The sequence below is a fragment of the Sebastes umbrosus genome, chromosome 20, assembly GCF_015220745.1.
Source record: "Sebastes umbrosus isolate fSebUmb1 chromosome 20, fSebUmb1.pri, whole genome shotgun sequence".
Classification (NCBI taxonomy): Eukaryota; Metazoa; Chordata; class Actinopteri; order Perciformes; family Sebastidae; genus Sebastes; species Sebastes umbrosus.
In genome coordinates, this window is record NC_051288.1 from 21,906,545 (window position 1) to 21,921,931 (window position 15,387).

At 41.9% G+C, this 15,387-nt stretch overlaps 1 long non-coding RNA gene across 2 annotated transcripts in view; it reads right to left on the reverse strand.

Moving 5' to 3' along the window:
• LOC119479737 overlaps positions 1–15,387 on the reverse strand; it is a 152,851-nt gene that overhangs the window by 104,414 nt on the left and 33,050 nt on the right. For both annotated transcript variants that reach the window (XR_005204745.1, XR_005204746.1), the window contains exon 2: positions 12,487–12,570. This is a non-coding gene — a long non-coding RNA (uncharacterized LOC119479737). The remainder of the gene's footprint in view (positions 1–12,486; positions 12,571–15,387) is intronic.

Consider the following 15,387-nt stretch of genomic DNA (forward strand, 5'->3'; position numbering starts at 1 on the left):
GCTCCACTCACTGGTGCGAGGATGATGAAAGGTTGAGGGGGGGAGAACTTGCCTCCCTTGTTGAAAATGATGGCTCTCTCTCCATCCTGACGCCTCGCACTGTCAACAGCTGTCACCGGCGTTGAAATGAAATAGTCACGGAAACGACAAACAGAACGAAACTCATAACAACGGCGGCTCATATTTTGTTTCGGCGCCTCGGCGTGGAGGCTTCTACACGAAGCCCTATGTGTCTTCTTGATTTGGTCTGTAAGACTCAGAACAGGAGCAGCTCTGAGCTTTGACACTGAGAAGCAGAGGTCAGCTGCTCAGCTGGGAGCGAGTCTCAAAATGAAATCGCCATCTTTATATTCTTTCTATCCCATATGAGGACGTAACGTATACTTACAATGTATGAGGTATTGCTGAATATATTGTTGTAATGTAGGTGAGAGGTCTAAGATCAGTGATGTGCCACTGTATAGAGAATGTCAATCAAGTTCCACAAGGACGTATACACACACATACACGCACTCTAATATTAACCAGGCTGCTGCAGTGAAGTCTTTACTTTCAGCCAAGGAAAACAGAAGCCGACGGTGCTTTTCCATAACCTTGCCTGGTGTGTATTAATTTCAGAAAATCCTCCTGTATTGTTATGTTGTGCAGCTCGTATCCAAAGGCAAGTCATCAGTGGATTAATTTGAGTAACTGGCGAAAATATTTGGTGTCGGCGGAGAACTGGGGGCTTTTTAAATGTCACCTTCTCTATATTCTGGGGATGCTGAGGCTTTTTAAATGGCACCGCATTAATGATCAGCGATTAAATGCTCAATATCAAATAGAGGCTGCTCCAATTACAGTTTGTTCAGTTTTGCTGTTGTGTGGCCTTCAGTTTCCCCTGAATGAAAAGCAACTTATAAAGACACACGTTACAGCGGCGGCACGTTGGCAGCTGTGAAATTCTCCCAAGATGATATGTGCCATTTCCAGTGAGCCCCTTCGCTGGAACAAAGACTTCTTTTGTGTCTTTTCCTCTCTTGATCCAACATCAGTGACCAAATTGAAATCCTCTCCTCTGTAGTGACCTGCAAATATCTGGGGACACGAGATAGGAGCGCTCACTGCCTTGAACAATGCCACAGAGTTGGGCTCTGATTCATGCTGAAAACGGATTAATTTCTCCACAAATTAACTGCTAATTCTCCCCTTATCTTTGCCCCAGACTCTCATTGAGCGAGTCGCCTTTTCTCTCTTCTTCCGCTCTCTGTTTCTCTCTCGCTCGTGGCGCTGACTTTGTGCGACTGGGTTTGGGCATGAGCTGTGACTGGCACCGCCCTTTCGGTAGTCTTTCCCATGAGTCTGAGTTCCGCGGAGCTCAGAGACATGTCCCATATGTCCTCATTCCCTTTTTTCTTGAGAGACGTCTACGAGCTAATTTGCCCCCGGAGCTGCTTAAGTATTTAATGACAGTGACCAATTCAATTAGATGTGTGAAGTGCATGCAAACGGGTACAATAAACGTAAATGTAGAAGTCGGTATACAGTAACAAGATGTAATTTACCACTTGGCGAAGAAATGTGAGAGTGTGACCTTTTGTTTTGTAAAGATGACCACATTATTCTTTCATGTTGCAGGGTGGCATTTCTTCTACGAGAGAACGACAGCCACAAATCACATCCACAAGCAGAAAGCAAGGAGCAGTGGCTACTATCTAGCACTACAATTTATACTCACTGCTGTACCTCCAGGCCTTGTTTGATACTGGACCTTTAGGCTATCTGCAGCCTCCAGCGAAGAAGGCTTTGTAACAAGGGGGATACGGAGAATAGCTCGGCCCGGTAACGTCCCACCATCAGATTAGCGGCACCCGGCTCGTGGACGGGAATGTACCGCCGTGTCTGCCATTTAGCGAACTTTAGAAAGGACGCCAAGAAAGGACACGGATTCATTCAAACACACCTCATCATTTATTCATGAAAAGTGGGGAGGGAATTCAAAGCTTTCTTCCTTTTATTTAAGGCGGCCTTAAAGAGAATAATATATTTCTCTCTCTGGGCGATCGTGGTTTATCTACCTACCGCTCCTCATCTGACATCCCTAATGGGCTAGCAGGTGAAATTAGAATGTGCTAACAGAAATGTATGCATGTGCTCACATGCGAGAGCATTAATATGCACATATGGGCAACGGGTTATAGATGGGTGAACTGCTGAACTGCTGCAGGCCGCACTCACACTCACATTTGTAAACACTCACACAAACTCTGAATTAATGGGCTCGTTATGTTCGGTAAAAGTTGAGTTTTCCCATGCACAATCCACTAAATTTATCTCACATGAGGGTTATGAGTCCCATTAAGACACTGGTCTTTCCATAAATACTGTGACATTATTCAGGTGCAATGTCCTTTGAAGTAAAAAGTGACTCATGCTGAGATTGACAGTGGCATTTAACTTCACTTGGCTGCTCCTTACCCTTTCGTACTTTGAGGGAATAATAAGTTTGGCTTATTAATCAAACCCCCTTAATATTGAGATAATGTGTCACATCAGGTTTTTTTAGGAGTCATTTTTCATAATCGTTGCGATAACCCTCCTTGAAAGGGGCGGCCGGGTGCACGGAGAGCGAGGGTCGGCGAGGTAGCAGCCAGGGACAGCTGTAGCACTCTATAAATGAGTATGCTAATGCTGACTGACATTTCCTCGAACGGCGGAGAAGGAGGAAATGCTTGCTCCCAATTATCCTGAACATCAGTGTGAAATAAGGGCCCCATACCCATCTGGGAATAATTCAACAAATAGGTAAGGGAATGTAGTGAAACAATAACATGTTTACATGCACACTAATGTTACACTGTTATTCCAAATATGACAATATTGTGAATTTGATACGGTTCATGTAAACAGCATATTCCATTTTGGATGTTCTGAATTAGGCCTTATTCCGAATGGAGCATTTTCCGATTAAGACATGTAGGATATGCTGATATTATTCAGGTTGTAGGAGCATTCTTTGGACATGTATACAGAACATTCAGAATAGGCATCTCAATTTGTGTTTTCACGGCAGTTTGCAACACACAGCCTCTTGTCTGTTTAAGTCCAGCTCTGTGCGTTGTACACAAACCAACTAGCCGACAGCTTGCAGAGATGCACGCCCAAAAGAAAAGTCTTTTAAACACTACTTTTAAACATTACAAAAGACTTGGAACAGGTTATGCGCAAATATCGCAATGCCGACCTTTTCAGGAAGGTGGTTGAAGGAATGAAAGAGGGAGGCTGTGTTCGCACGGTCGAACAAGTCCACCACCGGTTACGTTAATCGGAGTCTGCACGGCTGCATGTAAACAGGAATATTAGTGGAATATTATACAGCTTAGTCGGAATATTGTCTCTTCATTACAAAAAGAGATTAGCATTGCCTTGTCCACAAACTTACATAAACTCTCCCACATAATCAAACATAAAAAACAGTTTATAGCTCTTGTTGTCTTTTATCCATGAGATGTATTCAAACGCTGAAGGGTGACACTTTACTAGTTGTGTCACAAGTCACTTAACTGTTAAATAACCAGACTTTACATCCAATCAGCGCTTGTTGTTCTGCACACATACCTCCGTATGAACTGCATGCCAATGAGGTGAGAACATCGCAATGACAAGAGGGTTATGTACTGTCTATACACTATGTACCAGAATGATTAGGTGGGTGACAAAGAAAGTTCTTCATTATGCCAGAGTGAGTGGACTTATATCACTGTCACATAAGGGGGAGAGGAATTGCAATACTTCACGGACACAGGATTCAAATGAGTATAAAAACTTATTAATAGTGAATTATTCTCCTAATATGTAGCACTATTTACAATGCACAGCCTTGTGTATTGTTTATATCAATTTATGTTTATATTTTATTATTTTTAATTGATATATACTATGAGTGTATTTAATATAAAATTTGAAAACACAATGCTGAACCTTTAAGACAAATCTATGTAGCTACAAACGCTTTAAACACTCAGTTGTTTTGGGTTCTTGAGTCAATAAATACAACCTCGGTTTATCCTTGACATTGAGGCACATTTTCTGAAGAATCCCTTTACATTAAAATTATCAAAACCTAAAAGTAACAGCACCAAAATGTTGTGGATGTGCTATGGAATTGAGTCAAAAATGATTTAGCCTCTAAGACAGCCGACCTTCGGGCATTGTAATTTGTTATTCTGAATGGAAATGTTTTGCCAGCTGTAAAACCTAACGTCAGTCTTTGCATATGTTTCTTTATCTCCAGCAGAGCTTGAAGGTCAGCTTCATGTGAGACGCTGTTGTGTGTTTGAGAAAGGAACTGCAGCCTACAACCTCGTACCGAACGGAGGCTGTGAATGAACACCATCAGCTGGGCCTTAATGGGAGCTGTCCTCTAGGAGTGGTGCTGAAACGGCTGACTGGAAAGCAGCAGCTAAATGCTTTTTTGTCACGGACTATTTCTGTGTGCACTTAAAGCGCACACTATCTGTTGAAATTGGGCAGCCTTTATTGTACACTGAGCAAGTTAAATGTGCACTAATCAATACTTTTTTTATATATTTACCATGGTTCAAATGATTATGTTTAATGGATAACGGGTCGCTCCTTGAAGCCGCAGAGAATTACCACCCGACTGCAATCTCCCTCAGCTCTACAACGCCTTTCAGTCTATTTTGAATCATTGTTTTGTTTTTCTGGCCTGCAAATCTGCTCTCATTTTATACACCCTTTTACAGCCGACGTCATGATTACATCATTAGCTGGAGTGTTAGCTGAATTATGGAAAAACTGGAGGCAAACACTAGTCGTGGGCTAAAGTTAAACATCACAAATGTCATCTTGCTGTGTTGTTGGTTGCCAGAATTGAGATATCGCATACCTTTGAGATGACAAACTGTGATTCCTGACTCTAGCGAGCTAAAATATCTAAGCTAAACTATTTGCACATTTTCTCTCCGTCTCTGAAACGCTTTGCCGATAATGTACGACTCTCTTTTTGACTGACTTTACTGAAGAATAGTTAACTACAGGCATCCATAGATTTATACGCCCTCAATTTGTTTTTACAGCGCTGTCGTAGCCAGCTGCTCGGGCTTGCTAATTCCGCTAAACAGCGGGCTGGTTTGCCAGGAGGAGAGAGTTCACTAACGAGCTTGTCAGTCTCCAGACGAGCTAGATAACTAGACAGTTTCAGAGACTATCAAGCCGTCCTACCACCAGTGGCGTTGGGGTCAGCTAATCTGGTCCTGTTAATGTTAACTTTCTCAACCAACACTCGCGGTCCCGGAGAGTGAGTGACTGTACATATTGAGAGAAACTCGTATTTTAAAAAAAACAAGCCAACAAAACTTATTAGAAAGCATTAAGTTAAGTGTTCAGAACTTTATTCTGCCTCCACCTACGCTCTACCCACATTTACGCCTCCGCTACCTGCCCAGCACCTCACCACAACAGACAGACAAGGTTAGTGACTTGCTAGTAATCACAGTGAGTGTGATATTGTTTCTCAGAAATTGAGCTAAAAGGAAAAGAGCTAGAAAGTGAGTGAATATTGGACTTGGCCCCCACAGGTGCAAAAAAATCAATAACAGCAGCTTTAAAGTAAAAAAAAAACTGTGTAAAGCATTCACTGGTATCTATCTGTTTAAACAGAGGTAGCCACCATGGGTCATTACAAATATTGAATCAAAAGTTTAATTATTTAAAGGTCTTACTTCTTCTTCTTCTTCTTATCTCATTCTGTTTGGAGGCTGTTAACAACCTGAGCCCTTGTCCCTTTCGTGACTCGAGTGGAGCTAGGAGGACTTTCTTTTTTCCTTGACCCAATGATTAAAGAGCTCCTCATATGTTATTTCAATTGGACTGCAGCCTATTCATCTGGCTGACAGAAAGTTGTGCATATTCCATATCAGGCGAGTTATTAATTCTCATGTCATGCTTTTAGATTAGGGTCAGCAGAATTGATTTCTTCTGTGCAGGTTAGCAAGAGAAACAAGAAACAGAAAGCGGGAGAGCAGGAGAAAGGATGAAAGCACACAGCTATAATTCCTCATAGTCACATATCTGGGGAAATTCATACGTATACATATATTCATACACATGCATTTATGCATATATTGTATGAATATATGCAATGAGGTCATCACTCACTACATGAAAAACAATTATTGGGTCTTTTAGCGTATGGAATCAATCTCCAGTGAAAGAAACCCTGGTTGAAATGGAGGGCTATGTCAGCGAGGGTGCTCATTTCTCCTGCTGCTTTTCCCAATATGTAGTCTTTGTCCTGCAGATGGAGGACTATTCAATCTGTTTGCATTTCCCTTTGTCTTACTCCCTAATTCATGGAGAGTGTTTCATGCCCGTGAGTGGCCACACTTGTTGATTTTTCTCGATTGCAGAGCAGAGTGCTGCTGTAAATGGAAATGTCAGACTTAATTTCATAATAGCTACTCTGTAATGTTTCTTAATGAAAAAGGCGGATATCTCAATTTACGGTAACGGTAAGCTTTAGGGGAAAGACTGATAACTTCCTGAGACACTTTACTCCCTTTTACACTGAGATTCAGCAATACCGCCATAAAGAACAGCCGCCATTAAACAGACAAAGTGTGTGGTTTTTGATAGCATGCAAAGAACGGCGAGGAAAAAAATGGCATTCCCGGCAACATTCCCGCGTTGAACAGGCTGTGTGAAAGGGGCTGTTGTGGACCATGGTTAAAGCACCATCAGCAACTACAACAATACTTTCAATAAGAATAATCTTAAATGCTAGGTGTGTTTATTTTCCTTTTAGATTCCCTATGTTATCCTATGTGATGGTATTTGAGCATTGGGGTTTGAAGGTGCTAAATATGAGATTGGGAGGATTTCTATTGCCTCCTCAGGGCTCTCAACATGGCGACGGCTGAGCTAACGGTGCTAACAGCGCGGACAGTGAAAACTATGGCAACAGCGCTGCCAGATCTAAAAGTGTTTACCTGGGGGGAAACCAGAGGGTTGGTGCTACGCCAGATATCGTATATTGCCAAGAAGTGAAAGTCAGTTGCTCGTTCCATTGCAACATCAGCGCCCAACAGCAAAGCTACGTTTCCGCCATTTTGGACTGAAAGCGACTACGGTACGCCAGTAAAACGTCCGCCTAAAAAGTGCTGTATAAAACTCTTTGCTTTTATACTCTTTGGCTACACTTCCGCAACGACAACGACGGTCGGGCCGGCCCAGCTATATCAACAAAGCAAGGATAAACTTGGATTACAACACACACAGACGGAGAGTGACTTCATTCTCTGCTCAGGTAGACATTACTCCAATTTACATAGCAAAAAGTTGTTTGCTGCTGTATTAATGCTCTGAACATCGTATAGAGAACCTTTAACTAATCACCAGAGAGACAGAAGAAATCCCCCATTTCAAAACACATCTAGGTAATTATATGAACATGAACAAATAATATATGTATCAGCATCCAACTAGAGCACCGATGAGTTTGCAGCTAATCAGGGACAGCAGTTCAAGAGGGATGTAACATGTGGTCCCGTGGTCCTTCACCTGCAGGAAGGGGTTATCGATCAGTGCAGCCTTTGCACCTGATTAAACAAGACAAGAGGCGTTAACTCTGGGACGTGACATGTAGCTGCAGCCTTACTGGCTTTGTTTCGCTCCCCCGTCGTTGCTCTGGTAATGGATTTACCTATTAGTTGTGGAGAAGGTCATTACAGGAACTAACTTTTTTTTTCTTCTCTTTGTCTTGACACAAAGCTTGTGGTAAAAGGAGCCTACCAGAATTACACATGTGAGACTCATGTCAGCACAAAAGGCAGCAGGAGTCACACAGTGTAGTTTTGAAAATGTAGTGCCATTGGAATGATTGTCACTTGAGTCCCTCATTAGGAGCTCCGTAAAAAAGATTTGTACGTTTATTAACAGAGAGAGCAAAAGTGATTGTGGGAATTTTCTGTTGTTGATTCTTTCCGTGTTTGTCTCTGTTTTTGTCATCATGGCATTGCAAACCAAATGAAAAAGGACATGAAAATGAAAACTCTGTGAAGCCATTAGGCTGCATCTCCCAGCGGACCAGTTATATTATTTGGACTCGAGCAGTATCAGCATATGAAAAATATATTACATTTGCTTTTATTGAATTGAAGGCAGCTGAGCTCTGTTTTGTCAAAATCCTCCCAGAGTGAATGATTCAGTTAGAGCGCATACCGGCATGCTGGCTGGCTGCCTGGCTGGCTATCAGAGCGGTTTTTATTCAGGTATGTAAAAAAAGCTCTGTCAAGCTGAAATTCGTTTTTAAAGAGACTTTTTTTTTCTGCCTGTGCTCAATGCTGTATCTTTGATGGAGCAGGAGAGAAAGGGAGATGTCTGAAGCGGAGTGGGATGGGGGCCAGCGGAGGGGTTTTAGGGAAAGACAAATGGGAATGAGGAATGGGCCGTCGAGCCCTGTGCTCAGCTAATGGATCATGTGCCTTCCCCTGGAGTGGTTGGCCTCGCCTTTTACTGACCGTGGTGCCGCTGCACTGTAATTACCTGCACTGAAGGGATAGCTATTGAGAGAGGGGCCAGCAAAATAGCAGGACGTGAGTAAAGACTGACAGGGTGGAGGGCCACTTGTCAAGCCATTCTCACCTGCAGGAGGACTTTCTACAGAAATTGCTAGATTCATCCGATGTGGGTTTACGACCTTTTAGATTATTTATATGAAAATGGGACGAGAGTTACATATCAAGGGCTCTAAATGGATTACTTCCCCTTTTTTTGCAACAAAATCAGGACATCTTTTGACACCAGCACTCCAACATCATCAGCATTTTGTAATCTCTCATGATGATACAACCTGACCTGGTTCACTCCATCCACAAAGTAAAGTTCTCTATGAAGGCCTGGTCACGCCAGAAAGTGGTGCAGTGAAATGAATCTGCATCCCTTGCAAACTATTTGGTTCTAGGAGCTTGGTGACGTAGTGACTGTACTGCAGGGCTACTTGGTGAACTGCTGTAGCAAACTCGTTACCTGGTTAGCTTAGCTCAGGTGTTAACAGGACAATAAATTTACATAGTTTATTCAAAAGACGTCTTTGCAGCATCGACTCGTGTGTCGTGTGCAATAGGGATGAGCGGTATGTCAAAATTTTCCAACCGCCGCCGCCACCGTAGTTTCAGCTGGGAACTATCTGTTCTGGCAGCAGAGCATCGTAAAACATTCTTCATTCAAACTCGACAGAAACAAAATAAAACCCACCAAAACCGTCTTTCTGTTATGTTCTGGTTTCAAAAATAGTTTGGACTCAAATGCAGACACAGACTCAAGTCTCTTAAAGGTGTAACAAAGTTAATACTAATTCACGGAACGGGGGCACGGGGAGAGGGTGTCCAGGAATCCTTCCGGAGGAACAGATGAATTCACTAGATCTCCGAGCGGTGGAATGGCGTCGGAGAGTGAACAGGCAGGTGAGTAACAAAGGTAAGGATACTGGTCGAGAAGGAGCAGAGTGTAGGAGTGAGCAGGCAGGTTGGAAACAGGAAGCAGCAACAGCTGGCAGGTGAACAGATCTGAGCAAACAACAAAAACAAGGTAAGTCCAAAAACTCCAAAAACACGAGCATGAGCAAAGTCGAGAGTAAATAACTAAGAGAGCCTGAATGTGTCGTATACCACTGAAAACGATCTGGCGATGACTGGCAGGAAGACCGGGGTAGATATACTGCAGGTGTGTGTGATGATAGGTTGATTGCTGTCAGCTGCTCCAGCAGTGCCTGCCAAGGAGAAGGAGGAGGAGGAGGAAGGCCACACCTCCCAACACAGAGACAGACTAGACAAAACAGGGAAAAACACACAGGAGACAAAAGGGCAGGGAAACAGAGGAAACACAAGGAAAACTAGGCTGCCAAGGTGATATCATGACACTTTGTTAGTCTTTCCAACAATCACCAACTCCGGTTTGGTCGAAATAAACCCCTTAATGCACAGAGTTAGATGTGAAAATATGCCGGCTCACGTTCTTTGGAGGCAGACCATTAATAAAATGACAAACATCGCCCAAAAAGGACAAACCGCAATGTACTCAATGCAATGCAATGCCAATCACCGGCATATATTCACCCACTCACCCAAGTCTGCAAACCATCGCTCTTTTTTGGAGCAGTTAATACGTCAACAAAGGAGGTTAAATGTCAGTGAATGATGCAAAACAGCTAATAAGCTATGCTCCCTGTATTTTGGGCTCTCCGTACCCTCAAAGGTTTGCACTATCACTGGCATAAATTTGCGTGTTCAAATTCAAATTTACTTTTCGAATTCACTAATCCCTCGATTTTATCAGAATAAATTATAATTGCCATGAAATTTTGCCGTTTTAAATGGTAGTGTGACCTTTAGTTTCTGTCTAAACTTTCAGTATAATTAGAGCTGTTTCATTAGTAATTTGGCGGTGTATGAGTAGAATGAAGACAGCCTCTATCTTTGGCTCATAATTTTCAATTTCCTTTTTTTCTGTAGCCGTGAATTGGGCTGTTAATTTTCTCTACGAAAGGTTACAGGGATGATATTTCGCCCCAGCAGCTCTCGTGCTTTTCCATGACCTCTGCAGCTCTAACACAGTCTATCTTTGGGGCAAACAACTACTCATTCTCAGCCTTTGTTCCAAAATGTCTCCCTCCAGCAAGCTGTAACTCACTGTTGAAAGTGAACAATACTCCAGAGTTTTTCTTTTTCAAAAAACTAACCTACATCACAATGGCCATCGATAACCTTCCCTGACACGCCGTTTTATTTTTCTATAGGAGGCTGGAGATAACAATGCTAAGAAATATAAAAATGAGCAGCGGAGAGAAAAGAGCAGAGAATAATAAAAATCCAGCTGCTCAGACTCGCACTCTCCCTCCAACACTATCTTTTCTGCTCCTCTAATGAAGGCGAAGTGAGACGACTCCTTGGTATTCACTGAGAGAGGAGGATGCTGGGACAGGCAGGCTTTGCCGCGGGCTCAGGGTTAGCGCAATTAAACGGCTGTCTCGTTGGATTATTGTGAAGGTTGCCTGGGCAAAATTAATAGCAGCCAGTCCTTTTGTGCTCCGTGATCTCTCCCACCTCTTCCCACACATGGGGTCGTGGGTGCCTGAGTGTCCAGAGGAGCGATATGAAGGGCACGGCAGAGAGGGAGAGAGAGAGAGCGAGGTAATGGACCAATGAGCCAGAGGAGGGAGAATGGTGAGACAGACACACATATATGAGCGGTGAAAGGAAAAGTAAGCCTCCTAGTTTCCACTCTGTGACATAATAATAGCAGCTGAACATGCAGCAGCTATATGTCACTAAGCCTGAAGATGCTTTCCCATGCCATGTCTTAAAGGGTTCAGTCTGAGGTTGTGGTTAACAAGCAAGAGTTTTTGCTTCTGTGTGCATGTGATAAGAGTTCAACTTTCTAATAACTACAACTAACAAAGGAAGGTTGCTAGTAGTGCAGAGAGTCAGCACCCAAGCCTTAGACGATGCACGTGCATTAGTGGAGCAGCGGCAACACAGCTCCACAAAAGTGAAGCCAAAACATCTCGCCCGCTGGTGACTGGCTGTTAGTTTAGGAAGCGCTTGATTTGATATGCAGCAGAGTTTTCTATGAGCGGAGCACGCATTTTAAACGTCAATATCGCCGTCGATCATGTTCATTTAATTGGTGGTAAGCCAAAATCAGGATCGCGATTAATATTCAATTAATCATGCAGCCCTACCAAGCCTACAACTCTTTGCTGTTTTCACACACTTTCAGCTTATTGTTCTGATTTGCTGGTCTGTCAGTATAATAAAACCATAAAAGGGGGCGGCAGTAGCTCAGTCCATGGGGACTTGGCTTGGGAACCGGTTCAAGTCCCTGCACGGACCAAATACGGAGTGTGGACTGGTAGTTGGAGAGGTGCCAGTTCGCCTCCTTGGCACTGCCGAAGTGCCATTGAAGAAGGCACCGACCCCCTAAACTGCTCCCCGGTAACTGCTATAGTAGCTACCCACTGCTCCTAATATACCAGGATGGGTTAAATGCAATAGCTAAATTTCACTGTGTGCTGCGCTATACTATGTACAATGTGTGACAAAAGGGAAAATGTGGGAGGTGAAAAGAGTGAAACATTTAAATGGCCAGACTCAGATGCTTTTCTGAGGCGCTGGTTGACCAAACCAGAGATAGACGAATAGATGGACTTAAATTGGTCAGGTGTTGAAACAGAAGACTTGATTTTGATGCTCATGCAACTCTGTGTCTGAATGTATACGCTAAGTTCACACTAACTGGTAGTGTAACAGTACGTGTGAACCATTCGGTACAGGACATTCGGTTCGATCAGCGACATCCTCTCGGTACTCACTGAGACCCAAACAGCTAGTACAAGCACAAGTTTTACCCGGAAAGTCTTGGCAGTGCACCAGTTGTTCTCCGTAACAGCACAATGGGAAACAAAGGCAAAACAAAGGGAAACCTTACTGTTATGACAAGACTCTGAGAAGCTGCACACGGTCACTGCGCCCAGCTGTTTTTCGCCGAGTATCACTTCCAGCATGCAACTCCCTGTAAGAACCGACAAATTGTCATTTTTACATTTCTGTTTACAAGCAAAATAAATAAATCCATTGTGTAAATAAGTCAGCTTTAGAGGTGTGACGGAGCTAAACACATCGAGGCTCGAGTTCTGCATTTAAAGCACAGACGTGAACTTAACATTGATCTTCTTGTAGAGTGTTGAACTGCTCCTTTACAACCACGTCTCACTCATATTATTTACATGGTATTAAAGAATTAACCACCTGGCTTCCAAAGCGGAACATCAAATAACTAAGACTCAAGAGAATTGAGGACTCATGACTTGTTTGACCTTTTACACAAGATGAGCTTCATTTGTAGAATAAATACATCCAAAGCGGAATACATTATGTTATCTACAGTACAGCGTGTCTCTGTTTCAGAGCAGCTCAAAGAGGCCTATCTTGCATTACAGAGACTCTCACTAATACATCAGAAATAAGCTTTTCTTGGTGATAGAAATGCCAGAAGGGAATCATCTTAGGTTTTGTTTTACATTAAAATGGGTGTCAGTGTTGCACACACTGTTGTTGTTGTTATACGTGAATTAATATTTTACAGCTGTTGACTCCAGCATAAACTAAACATTGTGTCTGCAGTGTGCAGTGATTCTAATACAGCATATCAGATATCGTTAGAGAGCAAATTCAATCCAAAGCAGCAACATTGATGGTTTGTAGCTTTAACTTAACAATGACATGCATATTTTATGCGCATATTTTATATTCCAACGGACAGTAGAAAGTATATTTCTATTCTTCTGCGTCGAAAATCATGGGAAGACGGGCTGGCATACTGAGAGGATGTCACGCACTGGACAAAAAAATTCAACAATTCCGGCATTGGGCTATATTACATGTTTTATTGGCTTTGGAGATCGTTCGTAACGGACCAGTAACCAATGCTAGGATTGTCTCGATTACTCCCCTCCTTGCAGCATAGGTTAGAGTCAAAATTGATCTTTAGGTCATAAAAGTAACCTTTTAAATATTTGTGGGCTGGAACAGTGGTGCATTAGGTGGTGACAGAGACAGACAAGTTCCTCGATAATGGGTTTTTATAGGCAGTAATGCACACTGGAGATGTATTGTCATTCAAAGGCCTAATCGATAACTGAAATGTGGCGCCCTGAGTCACTTTAAGAAAAGTTGTGTTTACGTCCTAACTTAGGTTTTAAGACATTTTGACAATTTGAAATTGATTATCCATGCAACTGAGAAGAGCAGAAAGTTATGACGGCGTATTACGGCCACTGTAGGTAAAAACATAATAATTACGGAGCCGGTGGAGAGGGGTAATATTCAGAGAATTTCAGAGATTAAAGTTGTAAATAAACGAGAAAAAAACTTGAGTATTCTCTGACATTAAAATGACATATTTACAAGAAAAAAAATCACAGATTTGCGAAAAAAAACTTGAATATTCTCTTATATAAAGTCATAAATTTAATCTACTTAACCAAGTTGTTTTTGTGCCTAAACCTGACCAAACCTTAACATAGTCGCATCATAAAACAGATATAGTTTTGCTCTAGAGGGCATGGGCAAACAACGTATTTTCTTGTTTAATTTGGAAACAAATACTAATTCAGTGCAACCAACTGTAATTCCACCTTGCTTTTTAGTAGTTTGTAATGGTGATTTATTTATTCCCTTTTCATGCATTGTTAATCGTTTTTTGTCCAGTCTCTAAAAAACAAAAGGAGGCTACCTGCCTTGGCCTAATGTCTCATTCTTGTCTGTATTTTCTTGCATGTGCTCAGGTTGATGCATTTCTTGTCAAAAACAACACAGGGGAACATGTGCATACTGCAACACGTTTGTTTTCCTCCTTTCATTTATAAGTAAGACAGGTACAGTTGAAGAAAGAAGTCTTTGGAGGAGAAGTGGCTTTTCATTTTTATCTTTTTATTAAATCAATTTTAATCTTCCTTCCTTGTTTTCTATTTTAAAAAAAAAGAATAGGAATCAATGCAATAATCCATATCTGTATGATTTTCCCATCAGAGTTCGGAGATAGCGCGTCACATTCGCAGTTTATTTTCCAGACCTATTTGATTGTGATGGGCTTGTCTTTTTGCTCAGACAGATATTGTCTTGAACTCTGTCAGAGTGAATAGATTGAATGAAAGTAGGCCTTTCCTGAGAGAATAAGTAAAAGGTTCAACAAAGGTCATCGACGTGAATTATTAAATCTCTTTATTTCAGGACGGTAACACGGTGCATCATTTGAGAGATGAGGGACGTGCAACCTACTAGATGATTAATTTGCCAATTTTGATGAAAAAGCCTGCGGGATGAAACCCGAATCAATTGTTTTATATGTTTGCTGTGTTTTCTCTCACTTTTGATGTCTTCAGAGACTCATTATACGCTCTGAATTTCCCTCACATTCTACTTTCACAGCCTCACTGAATTTTTTACAACGCCAGTAGATCTTCAGGTGGTACCATCGTCTTTAAATCCATTGAGTATGCATTGGTGTGTATCTCCGGTATATCTATACATATTAAATGGAGTGAGACTGAGAATGACGTGCTGTACGCTGCAGCAGTTTGAGAAAACTTATTGTGGTGCTATGGTGCTTTTGACAAAAATACTGAATTGTTACCCTGTATCAAACTGTTTTATTTATTTATTTTCACTTTTTTTTAGTAAGTGCAAGAACATACGACGGAGTATTAGGGCCACATTGAGAGGTAAAAAAAATCGGAGATTTCGAGAATAAATTCATAATATTATGAGAAAAAAGTCATAACTTAACGAGAAAAAAAGTTGTAATATTACAAGAAAAAAGTCATAACTT